The sequence below is a fragment of the Pongo abelii genome, chromosome 7 (genome assembly GCF_028885655.2).
Source record: "Pongo abelii isolate AG06213 chromosome 7, NHGRI_mPonAbe1-v2.0_pri, whole genome shotgun sequence".
In the NCBI taxonomy this organism is placed as follows: Eukaryota; Metazoa; Chordata; class Mammalia; order Primates; family Hominidae; genus Pongo; species Pongo abelii.
The window spans coordinates 91,859,696-91,885,494 of NC_071992.2; the positions used below are offsets into that span (position 1 = coordinate 91,859,696).

At 34.2% G+C, this 25,799-nt stretch overlaps 1 protein-coding gene across 1 annotated transcript in view; it reads right to left on the bottom strand.

The window, feature by feature from the left end:
- The window catches only part of LOC112134657 (uncharacterized), a 72,037-nt gene that overhangs the window by 37,235 nt on the left and 9,003 nt on the right, over nt 1-25,799 (bottom strand). The window contains exon 2 of the mRNA XM_063726699.1: nt 24,307-24,513. The gene's annotated coding sequence lies outside the window, so the exon portion shown is untranslated. The remainder of the gene's footprint in view (nt 1-24,306; nt 24,514-25,799) is intronic.

The window sequence follows — 25,799 nt, forward strand, 5'->3', positions numbered from 1 at the left end:
CCTGTTGGGTTTCAGACTTACATGGGGTCCGTAGCCCCTTTGTTTTGGCCAATTTCTCCATTTTGGAATGGGAGCATTTGCCCAATGCCTGTATCCTCTTGTATCTTGGATGTAACTAACTTTCGATTTTACAGGTTCATAGATGGAAGAGATTTGCCTTGTCTCAGATCAGACTTTGAACTTGGACTTTTGAGTTAGTGCTGGAATGAATTAAAACTCTGAAAGACTGTTGGGAAGGCATGATTGTGTTTTGAAATGTGAGAAGGATATGATATTTGGGAGTAGACAGGGCAGAATAATATGGTACAGCTCTGTGTCCCCACCCAAATCTCATATTGAATTGTAATCCTCTATTTTGGAGGAGGAGCTGGGTGGGAGGTGATTGAATCATGGGGGTTGGCTTCCTTCTTGCTGTTCTCCTGATAATAAGTGAGTTCTCATGAGATCCGGTTGTTTAAAAGTGTGTAGCACTTCCTCCTGCACACTCTTCCTCCTGCTCTGGCCATGTAAGATGTGCTTCCTTCCTCTTCATTACCTTTCACCATGATTGTACATTTCCTGAGGCCTTTGCATTCATGCTTCCTGTACAGACTGCAGAACTGTGAGCAAATTAAACCTCTTTTATTTATAAATTACCCAGTCTCAGGTAGCTCTTTATAGCAACGTGAGAATGGATTAATACAATGGAGTACTATTCAGTCATAAAAAATGAGATTCTGTCATTTGCAACAGCATAGATGGAACTGGAGGTCCTTATGTTAAGTAAAATAAGTCAGCCACAGAAAGACAAACATATGTTCTCACTTATTTGTGGGATCTAAAAATTAAAACAATTGAACTCATGGAGATAGAGAATAGAAGAATGGTTACCAGAGTCTGGGAAAGGTAGTGGAGGAGTGTAGGCGAGGTGGGGATGGTTAATGGGTACAAAAAAATAGCTAGAAAGAATGAATAAGACCTAGTATTTGATAACACAACAGGGGGACTATAGTTAATTATAATTTAATAGTATATTTAAAAATAACTAAAAGAGCATAATTGGATTGTTTGTAACACAAAGAACAAATGCTTGAGGGGATGGATATCCAATTTTCCATGATGTGATTATTATGCATTGCATACCTATACCAAAATATCTCATGTACACTCTAAATATATACACTCATTATGTACCTACAAAAATTAAAAATTTTTAAAAAGAAGACAGCCCTACATACCTATTTGAATGGCCAAAATCCAGAATACAAGCAGCATGAATGTAGACTAAAAGGAACTATCATTCATTGTTGGCAGGCATCCAAAATGGTACAGCCACTTTGGAAGACAGTTTGTCTGGCAGTTTCTTACAAAACTAAACATACTCTTATTATAAGATCCAGTAATTGCACTTCCTGGTATTTAACTAAAAGAGTTTAAAACTTATGCTCACACAAAAACATACACACTGTTTACATCAGCTTGATTCATAATTTCCCAAACTTGGGAGCAACCACCATCCCCTTCCATATTTCAATGGATAAATAAACTGACGTACATCCAAACAACAGAATATTATTCAGCACCAAATAGAAATGAACTATAAAGCCATGAAAAGTCAAGGAGAAAACTTAAATGCACATTACTAGGTGAAAAAGCCCATCTGAAAGGTTACATACTGTACGATTCCCCCTACATCATGCATCTTTTAACAATACAGATATGTTCTGAGAAGTGTGCCGTTAGGCGATTTTATCATTGTGCAAACATCATAGAGTGTGCTTACACAAACAGAGGTGGTACAGCCTACTACACACCTAGACTAGATGATATAGCCTATTGCTCCTAGGCTACAAATCTCTATATCATGTTACTGTACTGAATACTGTAGGCAGTTTTGATACAACAGAAAGTATTTGTGTGTCTAAACATATCTAAACATTTTTAAAGCACAGTAAAAATATGGTATTATAGTCTTATGGAACCACTGCCATATAAGTAGTCAATCATTGACATTGTTATGTCATGCCCAACTGTACTTTTAAAATTTAAGTTTTCTCCACGTCTGTTTTTTTTTTTTCTTTTTTTCTTTTTGAGACGGAGTCTCACTCTGTTGCTCAGGCTGGAGTGCAGTGGCGCAATCTTGGCTCACTGCAACCTCCACCTCTCAGGTTCAAGTGATTCTCCAAGCTCAGTTTCCCAACTACAGGTGTGTGACACCACGTCTGGCTAATTTTTGTATTTTTAGTGGAGGCCAGGTTTCACCATGTTGGCCAGGCAGGACTCGAACCCCTGACATCTGGTTATCTGCCCTCCTCGGCCGCCCAAGTGCTGGGATTATAGGCATGAGCCACTGCATCTGGCCTTCTCCATGTCTTTTCTTAGATTCATAGATCACTGGTCCTTTGGTTGGTTCAAAGCATTTTTCTGGTCTACACCTCCACTTTGCAGCCATTTTCATAATCATTTTCCCTATACCTCTCTGGAAATACTTACTCACCTGATATCTAAATTTGACATGAGGTAGTTTGCATCTGGAGAGCTACATTTGTTAAAGGTGAAAATAAATAAAACATAATGATAGATATAGTTTGCCTCACACTTTCTTTATATTGGGGAATTGTATTTTTATTGCATGTAGTTATATGTCATTTCTACAAAGAACCTCCACTTTTTTAGGATGCATCAAGTCATAAAAATTTACATTTTTTTGTAAATACCATCCCTTTTGGAAGAATATAATCAGAGATTTCATAATACTTCATTTTGTAATTTGCACTTTTATTTAGTCTTCATACTTAAAGATTATCCAAATGTATTCTTAAACAACTTAATTTCACCAATTTTATTAAGAGCTTGAAGCTAATCATTCTTATCTATTGAGAATGTTGTTTACCTGGTTTTAGGAAAATGATTATATCTATCATGAAGACATTATAAACATTTTTCCCGTGCTTGATAATGATTAAGATCATGAAATTATACACACAAAAATTTATGAAACTGTTCTTTATTAGGTACTTTGGCTGTTAGGGGAAAAAAGAATTTTTTTCAGCCCATGGAATGGTAGGTAACCTAAGTCTTTGGAAACAAGGTTACCCATATAGTCTTGCAGAGTTGATGATTCATTTCTGTGTAAAATTGAGTTGTAATTAGTTAATTGCATGGAAAGCATTTAAGCCAATACCTGATGCACAGTAAGCACTCAGTAAATGCTTAGTATTATTATTTTTCTTAGTTATGTAGAAAACCTTTTCTACTCCCCCATTTCCATCAAAATATTGTCCTTTTCTTGTCTTACAAACCAACTTGAATACCACAAATATCAGCGAAACTCCCTTTGGGTCAAAGTGATTATAATATTTGAGAGAACTTTCCTTAAATTTCTCATTGGCTTATTTCTAGTTCTTCCTTGTATTTTCTTCCTCTTACTAGTCTCAGCTAAACACTAAGCAAAGCAGGTTCTCCTACATATTTTTCTATGCATCCTTGGTAGCGATGAGCACTAGATCTTGCATCCCACTAGGCTTTTGTGTATACTTGTGAAATTACCCAGTTAGACTCCAGTACTTACGTGATGAAATACACAGGCAGAAAACAGGTAAATTATATGGATTTTAAGCTCCCCTTTTAAACAGATACAAAACAACTTAATTTGCAAAATACTCACTTTTTTGGTTAAGAGAAAAATCTTCATTTTTGAACCATCCTAGGAAGCTGAGCTCCCTCAAACTTATATTTTGTAACAACATGGATATCTAACTCATTTGAATACTGCATCAAGACCATGCCAAGCTGAATTTAGGTTCCAAATTCTAACTCCAAATTTGTCTCTACTTTGGAAGACTATACATATGTGGAACAGAGACTATGTTTTTCAGTCAAGAGCACAATAAACAACATTCTATTTTTAGTTAGTTTAAAGCTTCAAAATTGAATAAGCCTTTACTAGTGTAAATGACAGAGTGACTAGTATAGTATAATATGGTATATTCATTTTGAAGTCTACACTTTATTTTTATTGTAGTAATACGCTTGCTCTTGCTAAAATGTCCCATGTTATTTTTCTGTGTTATTTTCCAATTTTTTCCTGTTGCTTTTTAATTTATTCATTCTTTTACATCCTTAACAAATTAGTATCATTTCCTAATTACCTCCTTCCATCTTATTTTTTTTTTTTTCATTTTACCATCAAACTTTCAGTCCTCAGTCCATGGCCTACTATTGTATCTTTAGAATGATTTCAGATTTAGAGTCAATCTTTTCGTATTCAACAAACATTCCTTGAGCATTCTGATGAACAGTCTCTTTGCCCCTCCTGATCCAATTTCTATCCTTTATCTACTCTCTCATTGCTCTAGAAGGCTGGCTTTTACGGTCTAGAACTCTAGACCAACTGGACTTTATTTCTTTTTTCTTAATGGATTTGTCTGGTAGTACTAGATGAAGTAAGAGTTTGCGGTTGTAGCTAACTCTACTTAAGCCAGAACTACTGTGTGGCCGTCCTTTCAAACAGGCAGAACTCTTTCTCTATATTCCAATAACTCTTCACTTCTCTTGCTCCTTCTCGCCTAAACATGGTAACAGCTCCTTCTTGTTAGTTTCACTTAACCCTGTCCATATCTTGTAAATAAATTCTTTAATAAATTTCCGTAATTGCCTCATTGAATGTGCCATCTATTTCCTATAAATCCAATATTTCACGGTGTACCTGAATTCGTACAGTCTTTTCTATATATTGTTTTATTAAATCTTATGAATAAAGTGATAATATAACTCATATTTTATAAAGGAACAGAGACACAGAAGGTTTAATAGAGTTGCTCGTACACTCAGCTAACATATAATACAGTCAAAAATTAAATCATGGTCTTCTATTCAAAGTCTAGTACTCCTTTTCCTGTGACTTTACCTTGGTATGATTATTTATTGAGAATATAAAGAACATTGTTATGTATTGAAACTGTATCCAGATAAACTCACAGGTATATAGGAAAAACAGAAGTGCATCTGAATAGGAATTATTTTGGCCAGAACTCTCTGACTGTGACACATTAGTAAAGGGTCACATTTTTCTGTGTTAGTATCAACACTGAATTTAAGGACTGCCTCTAGTTTCCCTTAAGAGTCATTTTTATGCAACTTTGGAAGTACTAGAATTCTTTTTACTTATCCTGGAGAAACATGTTAAAAAACATTTCTAAATGGATGAATAAACAAATGGGTAGATAGAAAAGATCAGATTAGATAAGATAACAGACTATTAGTGCAGAGCTGAAGAATAAGGGCTAGAGACAAGAAAACATGTTAATGATATGACTGACTGAGTAAAATTAACATGAGATCAGATGAAACAAGATAACAGACTATTAATACAGAGCTAAAGAATAAGGGCTAGAGACACTCGACCTAGAACCAGATGCTGACCATAAAGAGAACACCATCTCACCCAAAGGTCACTGAGTCAGTCTGTTGGCAGAGCCAGCAGGTGGAATCTAATGAGGGGACTGTAGGTTCTGGAGTTAATTGAAGCTATGGGGATCATCTGGACAGTTGCCATATACAGCAAAACTAAAGGTGCTAAAGGATATAAGGAGCAAGAGTGCTAGTAAAAAAATTAGGTGGTCATTCAAAATAATATGCGCACTTCAGACTTATTCTGGGGAGCAAATGAAATCATACGTGTGTAAAATATACAATCCAGGAGCCAGCACAAAGTATATGTGTAGTATAATGAATGATATAGAGAAAGCTACTGATAATCATGCCTCTGATGAAATGATAAAAAATATAAAGCAGTGGATAATAGAGATCTTAACTGAGATGAAAAAGAATGTTAAGAATCAAAGCAGGAACTGATACCATGGCTCAAAAATAAATGCTTGTGCTACAAATACTGGGGCACCATACAAAATTGCAACAGGTAAAAGATGTCTGCCAAGAGCCCTTCCACAGACCTCTCTCCCCAGACACTCTGATTCATTGTGAGATGATTCAAAGCCCCAAATGTATGGCTCTGACTAGATCTATTTTTCCTACAACAGACCTGTAACCTAGAATTAACTGCTCCTTTCTAATCAACACCTTTTTTTTTCAAAATTGAAATTTCGGGTATTAGAAAATCTGATGTCACAATCTGTCATCAGGTAAGCATGACTTTTAGGTTTAATGTCTTCTTCTCAACATGTTTGTTAATCTAAAAGGTAATCTTTAATTGGTTAAAGATTTTATATTTTGAAGAACTGCTCCCATGAATTGTGGAACATTTGTTTGTAACCATCAGCAACAGAGAGAAAGTAAGTTTAGTTATGTTTGTGTGATGGTTAATTTTAGGTGTCAACTTGACTGGATTAACTAATTCCTGTAGAGCTGGTGAAGCATTACTTCTCGGTATGTCTATGAGGGTGTTTCCAGAGAAGATTGGTGTGTAAGTTGGTGGAGTGAGTGAAGGCAGATCCACCCTCAATGTGGGTGGAGACCATCCAGTCAGCTGGGGACCCAGATAGAACAGAAAGTTACAGAAAAGGTAATTTCCTTACATTCTCTCTCTCCTAGAGCTGGCATGCTTTTCTTCTGCTGCCCTTAGACATCAGAACTTCAAGATCTCTGGCCTTTGGACTCAGACTTGAACCAGTGGCCCCTGGGTTCTCAGGCCTTGAGCTGAAAATTACACTATAGACTTCTCTGGTTCTGAGGCTTTTGGATATAGATTGAGCCACAATTCCAGCTTCCCTGGTTCTCTAGCTTGCAGATGGCCTATTGCGGGACTTCTCAGCCTCCATACTTCTGGGAGCCAGTTCCCCTAATACAGCCCTGAATAATACAGTTTGAAAGGGTTGTTGCTTCTTAGAGCCCTATGGGGGAAAAGGGGAAGATCCAAAATGTTTTAGGTGTTATGTTTCCATTCATGTTTCTGTGGATTTGATCAGCCTTTTTTATTGAAAGAGAAAATTCAGTACTCTTAATTATTTATGTTCAATTTTTCTAAATTAATTTGCACATTTAATTATAATTCTCAATTTTAAATAAACACAACTGAATTTTCTTTCACAGCCTGACAAAAATTGGCGATAAATAATAATTAATCTAGAAAAGCAAACAGGCAAGGATATTAAAGTATGAGTCATGAGTGTGTGTACTAACATAAAATATTGCAATTCATTAACATTAAAGCAATGATAACTAAAATAGTGTAGTATTTTAGCCGGATGTACAAACTTCTAGACAGATGTACAAACCAAGAGAATAAGATAATAAATTCAAGAATAACATAAACATACATATACTATATATGTTAATATGTGTATGTGAATACATATATATGTATACATGTATATATGATAAAGGAAGCATCAAACTATGTAAATAAATGATGTTGGGACCATTTATTAGCATTTGAAAAACTGTAAGTCAACACTCTGTAAATGCTAATTTAAAGTGTTTGATTAAAACTACAAACAACTAGCCAAAACAATTGAAAAACTACCAAAAATGATTTTATAGTTCTAGAACCCTGAAGGATTAAACACTTTATAAATTTGAAATTGTAGGTGTAGCCACAAAGAAATATATTGACGAATTTGGCCATTCTCCTGGTGAAGAAAAATCAATGTAAAATAAAAAGAATGCAGCCAAAGAAGGATATTTGCAGCAAATGTTAAGGCTATATAATTAATTCTTACAAAGAGAATAAAATCAGAAATATAGACAAAAGACAGGTGAAAAATAATTATTATATCTTCTAGTCAAAGAAATGCAAATTAAAATAACAAGGAGGCAGTATTATTAAATCAGGGCAATTTTTAAAATTCAGACTCAATGCTAGTATTACTGGCAGTCTCAGTGCCCATTTGAATTGATAAATAATAATCTAGATTAAAAACTAGAATTATCTTTCAAAACTACAAAAATATTTATTTCTTTTGATCCAAAAGCAAATTTCTTGAAACTTTACAAGTTTTATTGCAGACTCATTTGTTTTTTTTAAGTAATTCTGTTTTTCTAATTCAAAAATAAGACAAGCTCTTTAGAGAAAAATATTAAAAGCCAAAAAGAAAAATAAATTAATAATCACTCAAAATCCCACCATTCGAAATCAACCACAGACAAAATTTGGTAAATTAAATTTCCTTAATATTTTCCTAGGTATACAAAATGCTATATCGTTGAGGTCATAATATATAAATTTGTGTAATACAGTTTTTGCCTTACTTTTTATTTTTAAGTCGTTAGAAAGTTGGCAAGAATAATTTTAATGATATATAATTCATCCTTGTATATTTCCATGGTTTATTTTACTATTTCTTTGTAATTGGACATTAAATTACAAATTTTCAACATTTAAACAAATGCATTCTATAGTAAAAAAAAGTTTCAAAAAAAATCTTAAACTATAATAATGTAAGTGGTTAAAACAGAATAAATCGGCCGGGTGCAGGGGCTCATGCCTGTAATCCCAGCACTTTGGGAGGCCAAGGTGGGCGGATCACGAGGTCGGGAGTTCAACCAGCCTGGCCAACATGGTGAAACCCCATTTTTACTAAAAATACAAAAATTAGTCAGGCATAGTGGCTGGTGCCTGTAATCCCAGCTGCTCGGGAGGCTTAGGAGACTCTCTTGAACCCAGGAGGCAGAGGTTGCATTGAGCCTGAGATCGCGCCACTGCACTGGCAACAGAGCAAGACTTTATCTCAAAAATAAAATAATAAAATAAAATAAAATAAAATAAATCCATCCATGACCAAATTAATGAAAACTGCAGTACAATGGAAATAAGCTTATGATTCAATGTCCATCCACCAAACTGCAGCTCAAGGCTTAATTTTTCTAAGAAACTTTTCCTGGTACATTACATTAAGGAAATGCTCACCTCACTTTCGTTTAATATGTAGAACTTCCTGGCTTGTCCATGCTCTGTAGTTCCAGTTTTACAGTGCCTCTTTTTTAGTTGCCCTGTGGGCACCCCAGGACATGTTAATGATATGACTGACTGAGTAAAATCTGCTAATGAAAAGATTAAATAAGAGTAGCAAAGCTTTGCTCATGTTCTCCATCTCTTTTTTTTTTTTCCAAGTAGTGGTTTTCCTTTCTCTTGTTGGTACCATGTAGGCATACATTAATCATGGTTTTCTGAGTTAGGAACAAATGATTTTCAAAAGATTTGGAAAATATACCACCTTAATTCTATCATGAGGTTCCATGCAGAGAGCAACAGTTCAGTGTGAAGAGTCAGCACTGTAGATTATTGACTTCCTATTTGCCTTGGCAGACAGAGCATCAAAGTCAATCTCAAAAATCAGCATTTCCATCAGAAGACACCTATGATAACAGATCGTAGGCAGGCCTGCTTTTATCATTAATACCAAATTAGAAGAGGAAATAACGCCTAATATCTCTCTTGAAAGCAACATTTACTACATACAGCTTAGACAGTGAAATTTGGGTTTAAATTCAGCAATAATAATCTAGTATGAGAATTTTTTTTTGTATCTAGCAGTTAGAAAGTCCTAAGTAATAATATACAAGGTGAAGTTAGACAAGAATTCTGAAGCCATTTTTCATCAAGTTCATTTCACTCATGAATTAGTAGGGTAGAAGATTTAGGTGTGCTCACTCTCTCTCCTTTTGCCTGTTTCATTGAAGCATCCTGCAGATGGCTGTACTATGCCCTACACAGCGACACTTTGGCTGCCCAAATCATTCGAGACATCTTGGCTTATTTTGACTGTGCCACAGTCAATCAAGGCAGCTACACTTTGCTTGTAACTGTCAACAGAAAGGGTGTCTTGTGGTCACACACGAGGGCACAAGTGACCCAAGTCAAAGGACAAGGAAAAGATGGAATATTTGTTATTTTTGTCAGTCATAAAGGGAAATATTTTTGCGTTTCTTTTTCTAAAATTATGTATGTCATTGCTTGGCAGACTTTGAAAGAAAGTGGAAAACTTAAAAATGAAAGAATGCAGAAAGCATCACAAACATTACTTTTGTTGGATAGATTTTGCTATTTACAAACCATTTCACTGTTATTGTGACTGTGTTATACAAGCGTGCATGTCAGTTTATGCAGCATGTAATTGTTCCTTTAGGGAAATAGTATCTTCTCTTAAGGGTGAGAAGAAAAAACACAATTTTTCTTTCTACAAATAGGCAATGATATCTTGCATGAAAGTATACTTTTTTGCTTTGTTTTCACAATTCATGAACACATGCATATACACATACATGCATACATACACAACAGGGACAGATGCAGGCTTAAATTGGTTTGCTAATGGCATGGCATTCTCAGTAGTCTACAACATAAATTACATGCCCAGCTTTATACTCCCAAATTAGTTTCATGGAATTAATTTTTCCCATGCTGCTCTTTGTTATAATTTTCATCACTAAATATGCCAGTGGATTATAAATTTCATGAGGATAGAGATGGGATCTCATTCAACATTGTAGCCCACAATGTAAGAACAAATGTTAATCCCACGGCATTTATATAAAGAAAATTATATTTAATTTAAAATTTTGTTTATAGAGTATTTCTTCTACATATAAAACCAAGCTTCTTAAAATTTAATTTTTATAAACTCAACAAGTTTATATAATCATAATGTTCTAAATTATATCTTTTCTTTAAAAAAAATTTCCCGCAGATTTGAGTCTGTTTGATTCTTGGAATTTTCAAAATTATAAAGATTTTATTGAAAATATCATTTATTAGTGTAATATGCCAAAAATATAACTTTTCAAATAACAAACTGATACATACTTAGAGGCATTAAAATCTCCTATAAATTCATGATAATGATAGGTAATATTTATTGAGTGCTTATACAGTGCCAGGCCCTATGCCATTTCACAGGATATTTAACAATCCTCTATTGAGGCATCTATCTCTGTTATTATAATACCCATTTTATAGAAAAAGAACACTAGGCTCGAGAAAGTTAATTAATGGTCTAGGGTCACACCACCATATGAGCTGGAGCTAGAATTCTCTCTCTTTTCACTGACCCCCAATGCTTCCACTCTTATGTACTTTGCTCTATAGTTTGCTTAATAATACTTGTGTGCCTTTCTGACATCTCTGTTTCCTCCCTAATACATACTAGCAAACTGCATTTTCTATCTTCCTGTTTTTATGGTAACCTAGGGGGAAAAACAAAGTTTTTTTAACATAATAAATCTGAATGATCAATATTGGGATCAAAGATCTATAGACCCTTTAAATCAGATTATTATCAAAGCAGATATTTGTGTATTTGGTTAGCATTTATTGAGCACCTACTATATGTGAATCAATCGCTAACAGAAGTAAATTCCATAATTTTAAAAAATGAAGCAAAATGTTCATATTACCTCAAAAGAGTATAGACATATAGTGTAATAGGGTTTGGTTCAGTGGTTGTAACTGATTTTCACATAATCTGCAACTCTGATGAGTAACAGAAAAAGGCAATTTTTAATAAAAGCCTTTTTGATTAAAAGTGAATGCAACAGAAATAATAGAAGTGATTATTGATAAAAGTACAGAAAGGCACTGAATCCTATCTTGAGGGTAAAAAGCAATAGTTTCTCTCAAAGTATCATAAGTTTATACTTGGTCTTTAACAATGGTATGTAAATGCAACAACCACAACTAAGGAATATGCTCTTGGAAAGAAGGACATCATCAATAATTCCTATTAATTGTACAGAAACATGTAACTCAAAATATCATACTTTCACATGGAATACTTGGATTCCACTAAACTTGAGCATCTTTTACAAACCCATTGGTAAAAATCATGCCACTGAGAATGGTGAAAGTCTGGACATCATACCACTGAGACAGAGCCTGAAAATTAGATCTGTCACATCCATCATTCTGACATCTAGCCTGGGTTGTCTAACTCTGGATACATCTACTCTTCTTCAGAACCAAATAGCCAAAGTCAGCTGACTTTGGCCAAGGACACTTTCTCCTTATTTCTTAGCTAGTAGAGGTGAATGGAGGACTGTTTCTCCCCCATTCACAGGATTATATTTTTACCCCCTTGGATTCAAAGAAAAGAACAGTTTTTGCTATGTGACTTTTAGGGAAGCAGCATGACAGTGCTCATATAGAAGGTTGAATCTCATCTCTAGTACTTATCTGCTCTATAAACTTGTGCAAGTGTCTTAAAACCTCTCTGTGACTCAATTTACTTTTCTGTAAAGTAGGGATAATAATAGTACCTACTTCAGTGGGGAGCTATGTGGATAAATGTGGCCATTTTAGTAAAGCACTTATCACCATGCCTGGTACATCGTGAGCCCTCAGTGAACATTAACTTTGCTTCCCAACAGTCAGCAATGTCTAAAACGGTGGCTAAAAGCATTGGTGTGCTTATTTCCCATAGAATTCAGCAGTCTTGCTCTTCTGACTTTCATCTTCCAAACTCTTAGTAAATGAACTGCTTCATTTCATGCTGAACATTCCAACTAGGCCCTTTCCCTGTGATCCTCCAAGAAAGGAGAGGATAATGTTAGACACAGAAAGGTATCCTGGTGAAACTAGAGGATATTATGCTAAGTGAAATAAGCCAGGCACAAAGGGACAAGTACTGCATTATCCCACTTATATAAGATATCTAAAGGAGTCAAACTCCTAGAAGCAGAAGGTAGAATGATGGTTACCAGGGACTAGAGAGAGAGAGAAATAGGGAGTTGATTTTTAACAGGTGTACTCAGTTATGCAAGAAGAAAAAGCTCTAAAGACCTACTGTACGTCATTATGTTTATAGCTAATACTGTACTGAACAACTAAACACTTGTTAATAGGTTGTATTAATCCATTTTCTCACTGCCAATAAAGATTGAGTAATTTATAAAGTAAAAGAGGTTTAATGGACTCACACATCCATGTGGACGGGGAGGCCTCAAAATGATGGTGGAAGGCCAAAGGCATTTCTTACCTGACTGGGTAAGACAGAATCAGGGAGCCAAGCAAAAGGGGTTTCCCCTTATAAAATCGTCAGATCTCTTGAGACTGTTCACTACCACCAGAACAGTACGGGAGAAACGGCCCTCATGATTCAATTATCTTCCACTGGGTCCCTCCCACAACACACGAAAATTATGGGAGCTACATTTCAAGATGAGATTTGGGTGGGGACACAGCCAAACCATATCTGAGGTTAAATCTCATGTTAGGTGTTTTCTAACCACAGCAAAAGAAAAAAATAGAAATAACGAAAAAAAGGAAGAAGGAAAAAGGAAATGAAGGAAGAAGGAGCCTGAGCTGATATCCTTCCAATTCCTGGGCCAATAGTAGAAGTATGCGCTTCAAATGCTTCCATTTATTTTTACTAAATCCCTTTCAAAAATGAGAGAGCCAAAAGACACTTTCAAAACTTACATTAGAGTTAAAAGTTATCTGACACTTTGAGCCAGGTTCTCCCAATCTGTCAGCTGCTGTCTGAGAAATTTTATGCCCTGAAACAGTTGGGGCACAAAATAATTCATAAGTATGACTTCCAGGAACACCTAATTTACACAATACCAATATTAAGCATCTAAACTCCTAAGCTTTAAAATACAAGATTAAACAAACCAATAGAATGAGGATTTTAAGGGAGCTGTGACTCCAGCAATTTCAAAGTTATGTCATCTAATTGTATAACATCTTCACCTTTTCCCAAACATTTTTTCTCAGATTAAATGGAAGTATATAAATTGGTATGTGGGATTTGGAAAAATAATTTGTGGTTCACCTAAATATAAATGGTAACACTATAAGCTATTATAAAAAAATTTAAAGGGAGGAGCAAAGAATATAGTCACAAGAATTAGAAATGAATAGCAGAATAATTACAAGTTTATGTCATGCATTCTGTCATTTCTGATAATACACGGATAAGACTTCCCATAGGAAAAAGTCTATAAGAACATTTGCTCACAATTTTAGTCCGAAATTTAGTAAGGGAGTGTCTTCGCTGGCCTTATAAAGTAAGAGGGAAACAGCTCTACCCTTCAAATAAAGATCATGGTGATTAAACACTTAAAAAGCGAAGAAGTTGGGTAGCTTTAGGTTGACCAATTTAGGCAGTCTTTGATGATTTATTTTTTTATCCTTGAATACGAATACAAATGTTAAAAAAGACAAAGATTTTGAATGTCTTAATATGCAGATTTACTGTGACATCTCAAAATTTTTAATACTATTGGACCTTTTTTGATATATTATAAAACATATCTTTTAACATAATATTTATTGCTGGAAATTAAATTTTAAGGTATTTCAGAAATACAAATATATAAGGTAAATTAATTTTAACCTAAAATATTAAATAGAATATTTGCAAATATAATATCAGCATAGTTATTATAATATGTTTAGAAATAGACATGTACATTTCCATACCTATCAAACGCTTAATAAAAGATGACTCCTCAAGACAATTTGCAAACTATGGTTTCATGTAGATATATGTTAGTGTAAATCAGGAACTTTCAGTTCACCATTTTTCTAAACAAGCAAGCCATAATCTTTGCTAGCTCTGTTTCCGTGAGGCCATCATAAATCTACCACACTGTACTGTCTTCTCAGAATGCAGTCGAAGATTCAAATATTTGAAAGTATAGAGAACTATACATACAGCAAGTCTATCTTCCTAGTCAGTAATCTCAATCACCTGTGGGGCATATTTCATTTTAACAAAATCTTAATAGAAATGCCCTCATCATGTGTAAAAGCTAACCCTTTATTGTTATACTTTATTGAAAAAAATCTTTTCTGTTACCCTAGACAAATGAAATAGGAATGGACACTCTTTTCAATGTATACACATATGTCGTTTGCATACAATGTCTACTAAATTAGCCAGGATGGACTTTGGTGAACTAAATGTAAACCTTGATTCAAACGGCATAAAACATTTTTCTCGATTTGCCACTGCTGATATTTAATTTGCTTTGATCTAAACCTGCTAACATTATCCAAGTGGATGGAACAACTAAGATTCATTATTACGGGTTTACTTTTAATACTGAAGGTGTCTGTTAAAAGAAAAGTAAAATAAATGAATAAAAATACTTAACTTTCAGTCTTCAAACTTAAAATGTTATATTAAAACCAGAAAAAAAATTAACCTGTTCCTTTTTTGGAATTATACTTTATAGTTTTATATTTATTGAATGCATTCATAGGCTCCCTTAGGATGTGAAATGTATGGAAATATATGTGCATTACTAAAGAAAGAACTAAATTTATTCTTTCCCCACATCATGCTCTTCTTTGCAGTAGAGGTTTTTAATTCAATACAGAGCTAGAATGAGATGGAGCCAATTTCCTGGTCTATGTGTGACAAATGCTGAAAGTGGCACAAGATTAACAAATTAGTTGAAGTATAGATCTTAAAAGATTTTTTCTGTGTCTCTAAATCAAAATTCATACTTTATTTGAAATGAAGCCTTCTTTATAATTCAATAATGAATAAGGATATTTTATTTCTTTGTATTTAAGATGAAAAATGAAATATATGACAACATCATAGCAATTTTTTAAAGCAAATGTTTCATTTGTAGGAAAGCTTATAAAATTATGTATCTGGAATATGAAATTAGTATAATTATCTAGTATCTTAGGTTAATAACTGCAATGTATAGTTTGCTAAATCTGTAAATTATTTTCAAAATAGACAGTTATTCTCAAAATAAAAGCACAAAATGAAAAGCAGAGGTACCATTTATTTAAATCTGTATATTTATGGTTAAAAATATGTTTAAAAGGAAAGGTCCTAGATAAATGTACTTGCTTTTCTAATAACATTTGTTAGCTTGGTTCCAAGTAAAAGCTATCAGGCTTGGCTGTTTTACCTAACCTCAGAATAGTGGACTTGATATAATCCAGATATCTAACACCAAACAATAAAAACATCTGCGACAATAAAAGCATGTAACAGTTGTGGAATTGTTTAATTTGGGAGAAAATGGCTATGTTTAATAATCACATGTGCATGAATTGATTTCTCCTCTTTGTCAAGAAACTTTTACATTTTGCAAATGATTTTTTAAAGGAATCAATTTATGACGTGAATAGCTTTATAAAAGATATTCTGAAATACATGTTTTGGAATTGGCTCACTCATTCCACTTTAGAACCTTGTCATGGTCCACCTGTTTTGCTTGGGCTTAAATTATATAAAAATAACAGCATTTTAAAGCAAGCACAATCTTACTTGTTGTACCCAAACATGATAACACGCTTAAAATTCAAGAAGAGCTCTATGCAGGTTGTACCTCTCAGTCACCCAATCTCCTTTCACATATCTGTTCATGTTGACAGACTATGTCATAATACATCAACAGAAAGATCAGCACAGAAGAACAAAATTTCATCACCTGACAGCAAGAGGAAAACTGATTTTCATTATTAAATTTGTAAAAATATACCATTAACTCACTTCCAATAAGTCTACTAGCTTTAAAAAATAGGGCGTCTGCTATAATCACAAATACATGCAAAGGCAATTAGGTTTATGTCTTTGGTGTCACCCTTTGACTGACAGCCTATTTTCATTTGCACTTTTATACGATTTTTAACTCTATTTTGGAAGCAACCTAGATAATTTTTAAAAAATAATTTCTTAATGAGGCATGTAGTTCTATGCATGTAAAAATATATCTACCAAGTGTTTCAAAGACAGTCTTTCCTGTATTAATCATGAGCAGAAACCTACTGACCATTGAAACAGAAATGGGTATTTAAGCTTCTGATAAAAGTTAGGTATATTTATATACAATATCTTGCTCTGTGTACGGCTTTCAGTAGAAACTTAACAATACCTGTAATAAATAATGTCTTTTGCAGCCTAGGACATCATCTGCCACTTAGGCTTTAATTTTGCCCCTGTTTGAACACCCTACAACATATGCACTTCTCTTTTGTCTATTATCCTAGAGTTGTGCTATTCCCAAATATTGACATCATCTACTTTTATCAGCATTAACTGCTCTGCAGCTTCCCAGGCTCATGCTCAGCTCTATTTCTTCCTATTGATTATCTTCCTCACTCCAGCAGGTAGCTAGCCAGCGAGGCTGTCCTGAGAAATAGCTTCCAATGACTTTATACGCACAATTTACACGGAATTGTTTAAAGAAGATATTAGCCTCAATACAAATCAGTGAACCTCATTTAGTCAATACTGCACAATTCCGCTGTTGGCACCCTGTCACATGTTCGTCTTCATAGTCAGCTGCCGTACCCAATCTGCACATTAGCTATAGTATTTAGTTTCGTATTAAAATGAAGCCAGGTTTTTTCACTTTTGCTTTTCTTTTTGAAATCTTTTCAGTATACTTTTTACATCACCTCACTGAGCCATGTGATAGTCATATATTTTGAAATATAAAAACCTGAGATTAAATGTTTGATTTTTGACAGTGTTCTTAAATATAATAAATTCAAAAGGAAATACTGTTAAGTTAAAATGGAGTGTTTTTCATTAAGTCCAATCAAATGGTAGACAACAAAGGATCTTTTATTTGAGAATATGAAGTGAAAATGAAAACCAGAAAACCTTTACTAAGAAAAGGTCCAGCTAAATTATGTTGGAAGGAGATCTCCAGATTGAGCCTGGGTGTTTCTTTTGCTAAAAGTGAATTAAACTAAGATATGCTCTAAAGAAATATCTTACAAAGAAACAAAACTTATGCTTTTTGGAGATGAAAATAAGGTCTAAGAACAGTTGACTTTGAAAATAATTCTAAAGAAAGATCACATATGAAAAAAATTGCCACAGTATCAGATCTTTTCTTATAATCATAACAGGGAAATGTTTAGAGTAAAGTAATGCTAGTCCCTTCTTTCTCTCCTATGGCAATGCTGTAAAATCCTAGAAAGAGTGTTTATATTTCAGAATTGCTCCTCCTTAAACTACTGGTTTATGATAGTTAATGAAATGATATCCAAATGTTGAAAAAGGAAAAATTCAAATGAAAATCTAAATGTGAACTATAATGAATAAGCAACATTATGCTACTCTGAATGTTTGTGCATCTATTGCAAAATGAACTGCAATACATTAAAATTCTTCAGTGGTAGTGTAATATGTAAGTGAAGGTTTATATATAAAAGCTTTAGCTATCAAAAAAAGGATAATTATAAAATATTATCCTAAACGTTTACTTGAAAATATCATTAACATCTTAGAATACATTCTGAAAGTTGTCATTACACCTATTTGCATATTTTTGTAAACCGAAATAGATAAGAATAAAGCACACTGATCAAAATAGTCTATTTGTTATAAAATTCATCCTCTAGCTTTAGTGGCTGAGAGGCAGAAAGATTTGGGGAACATGAGCAGCAGAAGAAATAATTCTAGTTTTAGAGATTTTTAAGGTCTGTATATGTCACATTTTAACTAAAAAACAATTGAACAAACTGACGATTTTAATAAAAAGTGATAGTAATAGCAGCATTTTGAAAGTTAACATTCAGTAAAAATTATATATAAATAATTGTAAATATCTCAAGATTTTCTTTCTTTTACTACAAGATGCTAACAGTGATTTTTGTTTGACCTTTGCTTTATTTTCTTTTCTCTTTAAATAGCTCTAGTTAAGCCCAGGTAGAAAAGACATGCTAAAAGATGGGCAGACTATCCTGACCACACATCTTCTCACACATTTATTGCAAACTGACTCTCATACAACAGTGCTTTTACTTTTTTTAATCACAAAGATTCAACAAAGAACAATTCAGGTACCAAGGGAAAAACCACACTCCAGGAAAAAGAGAAATGTTGTAACTGCATATTCAAGCTGCATAAATGCAGGTATGGCAAAGATAATTGTAATATTTGTGTGATAGCATTCAAAATAAGTCAATGACCTAAATATGAAAGGGTTTAGGTATAGTTATACATATGCGTTCATGTATAGAAATATTACATGTAATGCACAAATATAAATTCTAGCCCAAGCTACAATGCACAAACATTATTAGGCTTTTTCAGTTTAAAATATATTTTGATTAACATGTATTTATATATTAAGTATATTTCTACCAACTATGCTAGTCCATTTATCATGTAATATTCTTACATTAAATAAAGTTGCTTGCTTTATATATTGACAAACATAAGAATGTTCTCAGTAACGAAAATGTAAGCACAAACAATGGACACAAGATAGGTATTTAAAACTACTAACAACAAAATAGTTAAAGATTTCAGAGAAATAAAAGTGCTAATATTTTCTCCAAAACACTTTCCAAATTAACAATAATGCTTTAAATATAAGTCAATGTTGGTTTCAATTTTTGTCATAACATGAAAATCTCAAATAATAACATTCCATGATAACTTTTAAAAGAAGCTAATTTTCTTTAAATATTTTGTTTTAATTAAATTTCTAAAAGAGAAAATTATTTTTATTTTCTCAGTCCATCAAGACCTATCTGTAGAAGAAAACATGATGCTAAACCTAAAATTGTTATAAACTTTATAAATTTTCATATTTATGATGCATATTAAAGATTAATATTAAAGATCTATAGTGACCACCTGCATAGACTACCAAGATGATGCCCAAAAAAATATGTGTATCATTTCACTGCATTAGTTTTACTAGCAAAATATTCTGGACAGATTCCAGAAATTTCAAATAAATATATTTTTCATAAATATTTTGATGTGTATGATCTAGTCATAAAGAATATTTTACCACCAAAAATTTAAAAGCAATATTGAATTCTATGAGATTATCCTTTCTATAAGTGTAAACTTAATGTATCCAAAGTAAATACACACACACACACACACACACACACACACAGAGACATTTTGTCAGGAGACATTCTGTTTTTACTGTTAAAGTGAACTGAAAATGAACACATTAAGATGATTATTGCATTGTTATTTATGTAATTATGTAGCTTAAAAATACATAAACATTTCAGTTAGCCCTAATTTTACATATTTAACAATATAAGTATTGTCATTATTAATTTTTATAAGGTGAAAATATTTTAAAATATTAGCTAACATTTCTATTCAAATTCTAAGACAGTGTTATTTAACTAAAAATATACAATGAAACTAGATAGCTAATTGGATGTATTTCACAATATTTAATTTGATTTTTCTATATAGAAAAATATGTATAACAAAGTACAATATTAAAGAAATTAATTTTAGTCTTCTTATAGAGTACTTTTAGACATCTATTACCATTTGTAGAAAACACAGATATATCATACATGCATATATATGTCTATGTGTATATGTATGCTGTTTATGTATTTTGCACAGAGAAGAAAAACATTGTTATAATCTAGAATAAATAATAAAGATGTGTGTGTATGTCTGTGTGTGCGTATGTGTGTTTGTGTGTGGGGGGGGTTTATAGAGAGATGGAGAAAAAATTGGTACCTTACAGAAAAGTTAAAGGTAGGATATTCACATGTCTGAAAGTTAATCTAAGGGTATTATGTTATATAAACATTATTAATGATTTATCTCTCTCTTAGTGTTTGGGGGTGTGTATGTGTGTGTGCACTAACAAGAAAGTGGATATTTGAGATGAAGGGAAAAGATAACTGTATGGAGACCTAAAATAAGGCACTTTGGTTAAAATTACTAAACTAAAACTTAAATCTATTGGGGTTTACTTTCCCAAAATATGAAATAATGAACCTACAAAATGGGCATTATAATTACAATATATTTTGAAGATTTTCTATTGAAAACTTTCCCCATGTAAATGTTTTTATCAATACTGTCATATAGTACTATAAAATATTCTTAAAGCATGTATGAAAATATCATGAAATAAACCCAAAAGTTTCATCTTGTATCACAAAGATGAAGAGTGTTAGTAAAGGCAAAGTTCCTTATCATTTGATTCTGCTATAACTGTTTCAAACCTCCTACCGTAATGCTTTTTATGTATATCTATTTGTTGGTCTTCCAAATTTGTCCTTTTTTCAATATTCTAGGGCTGAAAAAAATAATATGACACTACATGTCAAGAATTTACACAACTACCTAAGAGTTAATATTTTGGCCTTCTTTAAAACTATGCAATTAGTTATAGCCTCAGTAATTCCAGTGTTACAGCATTCAAGTGATGCTATTAAATGCTTTCCACAGAAAAGGACAACTTATTAGTAAGTGGGCATCATTTACTATGACCTGACTACTTAGATTTCTGAAGCGTGAACACACACGCACATATTTGTATAAAAACCATCCTATTTAAACTATTTACCCCTATGAGGGTAGCAATATTTTTGGTTGTCATGAAGTTGACAAAAGGCATACACAAAAAGTTGTATGTAACTTTCAAGTAGACATATTCATTTCCTAATTCCCAGACAATTAACAAGGATAAAACTATGCCCTAAGACGCCTCCCTCCTAATGCTAAACTAATGATACAACGGAATCAAAATACTTTAGGAGTGGGGGAGGGGAGATTGAGAGCAAAATACCTTTTTCTAGGCTCCACAAAGGGTTGAGGGCCTAATTATTTTTAAGTATAATCCAACCAACCTCTTCTCATGCTTAGCTGCACTGAGTGACACTATTTGTGATGCCCAGTGTGCTGAAACTGAGCAGGTTGCTGTCAGTTTAAAAATGACTATAATAAAAGTGACCATGAAGATGGATCTTGTGATTTTGCGTTTCTAATCAGTCATCTGTGAAGAACACTTTTGCTTTGATTCAGCAGACTGGTGACAGCCATGATTGATAGTGCACGAGGATGAAAAAAGGTTATTAACTGTCTTCCTATTAAGCTCAATGTATTACCCCTCTAGGTGCATCTCATACTTTAAGTTAAAGTACTTACTCAGGTAAGGTCAAGAATGAACTCTATGGAGATGGTATCCATCCTGTTGAAAACGCGTGAAGCATCCTTGCATTGATTTTTTTTAATGTAGTATTTAAACTATGTTGAATTCTACTATCTTATTCATCAGCTAAAGGAGAGAAATTTCCTCCTAACAGCATCCATATGGAAAGTACTAAAAGTGTAGAAAATAGCTTTAAATGTAAAGATTTGAATGTAGAGCTAACTAGCAACATGTGTGTGGCATATACATGAATCTATATTTAAACAGATGGTCATATATTATACAACCTATGAAGGTATTTTTAATGGTAGACACTAAAATTGATTTATAATTAAAAAATGAATATTTGTGTTGTAAATGCAAAAAATTGTTTCAATTTTCAATCATCCATAAATGGCACGTTCATGATAAAGAAAAACTTAAGAAAAATTCAAAGGATTTCTTAAAATACCTAGGCATTTGTTTTGGTTTAAATTCTTTAATGTATTAACTTCATCTCATTTTAATTTTTTAAAATTAGAAATATTAACATAGAAATGAACACTTGAGTGACAGTATCCTTAAATAACATACTATATACACACACATACATGAATAGTATTATAGATTCCGAAGTACCGAAAGTTTTCCAGTAACCGAGGACATGCCATTAAAAGAAATAGTAAAATATTAAATGTCACCATATTTCCTGTGCTCATTTATTATTACAAAAGCCAAAGTATACTGAAATATTTTTGAACATTTTATTAAACTTATCTTTAAAAATATTTTAAATTTACAAATGTAGTTTCAGGAGATAACAAATTAAACATACACATTTTAATTTTAAATTACAGTATCATGTTTCTTCATATGTTTTCCACTGTAAACGCTCAGCACATGTTAAATGTAATGTGAATTAGCCAAAAATATTTAAGGATATCAATACCTTGGCACTGAGGTAGCCATTTAACCAATAACCAAATCTCAGCTCTATGTGCTTGGCGGTTCTTCATTGAGCAACTCTGCACAGTAGCGCAGAATAAGAAAATATTACCAGTATGACATTAGAGTTTCAATGCAGGAAAAATCATATTATGTCCAAAAGTTTTTTCTAGGATATCATGACCTGTTTCTCTAGTGCCAGTAATTATGCCCATTTTGGGTCGATAATAAATTATATTTTGAAAATATACTGTTTTAATATTGGGATCTATCAACAATGAAATACAGAGAAAGTAAGGAAATGAAGTTCAAGATTTCATCGAATTTTTCTTTATAGCCTCAAACACTGGCTCTCCATCCTACTCTGCTTAATATTGAAATTGCTGCTTTTAAAAGCCTTTCTAGTTCTCTAGCGTTTTATGTATGCCAAGTATAATTTAAATACTTACACATTGAAAGCCTGCTCATAAAATGTTAGATCAATATAAAAACTGTTTATTTAGTGAATCGTGTTTATGTGGAGTGGATTTAAGTGTAGATTTTATAATTCATACAAGATTTCCTCAATAAGACACATTACCTTTGTTATTAAATGAATTTTCCTTTCTGACCTATACAACAAGCAGGCAAACTTGCATTCCAAAATTTAGAAATCATGATGAGATAAGTGACCTAGGGGGACGTTTGGTCAATGATAGCATTCTATATTCTCGTACAAATATTTGTCAAAGGTTTCACAATGAAATTGTAAGTTAGGAAATACGTTGTGTGTTTCTCAAAAATATTGTTTGCTTTTAAAATAAAAAAGAACAATGCAATTCCAATCTATCTCATGGTAATTTACACAATGCTCTGAAATGTTAGTGAAATGCCCATCTTCCTCCATCTGCCTAATTCAACTTTTCTTAAGGAAAATGAGGAAATACAAAGGCCACGTAGGCCTTAGAGGAATACACACATTTCCTGATGTCCTCTCTTTCTTCTCTTTATGAAATCAAGATCTAGAACACACATTATACGCAACACACCTTTTATGAAAGAACAAGGCAAAAACGGTTTCAGGTAAAGTTTAGGTCATCTTCAGGGAAGTCAATTACCATTACCATAGCTGAAATTAAAGTTGAGCAGACTCCAACAGTGGCAGACAAGAAATTTTTTAAATGCAACATCTTCCTTTATCCTTTTGGAACTCCAGAGCAACATCTTCCTTTATCTTTTTGGAGCTCCAGAACAGAATGTTGCATTAATGTTCAAACAAATAACAGAACTGGCAAACACACACACACACACACACACCTTGTTTGTGTAAACTCCTTCCATTTAGTTTTGAGCCTATTGCTTGTTTTCATAGACTGCTGGGGCACAAGACATCTTTAGTTTACAGTTCTAAGACTTGGATTCCTTTTAGTTTAAAACTCTTTTCTGCGGTTCCTGTTCCTCCAAGCCTATATGTATCTCTCCTTCTCCTCCTCCCCCTTCTCCTCCAGAACCTACTAGGGCACATAAGGTAGGGGTATGGACTGGGTGGTGCACATATGTGTAGCCAGAACGTGGAGATCAGCAGCTGCTGTCCACTCCCAGACTGTGTACCTGAGCGCAGTGGCCACTCTGCTCTTCCGCCCAGCCCACTCCTGCCTGCAGTGTTGCTGCTGTCACGCCAGCCGGTGATTTGATAGGCTTGTCGGGTTGCCATGGTGTTGACTTCTTGCCTCTGAGGAGCTGCCCAATGACTGGAGGTCTGGGATTAAAGCGGGAAGAGGCAGCGGCCACAGCGAATTTCAGCGGCAGCTGCAGCAGCTAGAAACAAGAAGCAAGAGTACGAGGTCTTTAGGCTGCGTCCCCCTCCCGCAGTCAGGGCTTCCAGTGAGGGAAAGAGAAGAAAGGGTGGACGGTTGAAATGGTGATCACTCGAAGTCAGAAGATACAAGTGAGGGCTTTGAGACCCGCTCAGGAATAACTCATGAGCAATCAGCACGCGCTGAGAGGAAACGTCTTCCAGAATTCGTTACTATTCACATTAGACATTACTGGAGTGGGTGGTGGGAGCGAGAGTAAAAAGGTGTTAAAAGGGACCTAAGTGGTTGATACATTTCCCCCCACACCCTACCGTTCATTTGGGCAACGAAATAATTTGACAGATGCAAAGGCGCTGTACGGTGAACTTTATATCGTGGAAACTAACTTAACTCCGAGAAAAGAAAGTGCAATTAGACGGCAACCGAGTATAAGAAAATAGTTGCCTTGGACGAAGGCTGGTGGGGCGGGGGGAGCGGGGGCGGGGAAGTCAGAGAGTGCATGTGCAATGCACAACCCCAGACGGAAATTGTAAACTAGGAAATGAAAGGGAAAGAAACCGCTTCTGTTATAAATTAGTAGGTAGGTGAAGGTTATGCAAAGAAGAAAAGGGAAAGTAAAGCTGTTAAAAGAATAGAATAAAACCCCTGGGAGTTCAACTCGAAATCCCCCTTTACTCCCCAATCCAAAGGGAGTAGTAGGAGGAGAAAAAAAGCGCATTCTGGTGTGATGAGAACTCTCTGGAATGTCTGGAGGAGAGGATAGAAGTGCGAGGGTAAGAAGACCCGGGTGCTAAATAAATGGCAGGAGAGAGAAATGGGGGAGGGGCAGGGAAGGAAAGAAATAGTCCGAGATTCACCCAGGGGACTGGGAGATTCAGAGAGATTCCAGGAGAAGGAAAGGAACAGAAGTTCAGGCTCCCAGCGTAAGGAAAGGAGGAAACGACAAGAATCCCTAAGAGAAAAAGAGGAAAAAGGTGTGTGCTGCTGAGGCGGGGCGTGGGAAGACAACCACAGTCAATTGGAAGGAGCCCGAGTCAGGGAGCAATTGCTAGGACTTCGGACATAGAGGGCAGAAGATTGTGTAGACAGGCGGTCAACCAGAGCAGCGCGGGGCAGGACCGACGAGCGCGAAGCCAGGTGCCGCGAGGTCCGCGCCCCGGCTCCGGGCGACGCAGGGACTTTGCTGGCAATGAGAAGGGCTGCTCGGCCAGCTTACCGGAGTCACGATTCCCCGCGAGTCCCAAACACACGCCTCACTAACTACTTTACAGCCACTTCCATTGATTT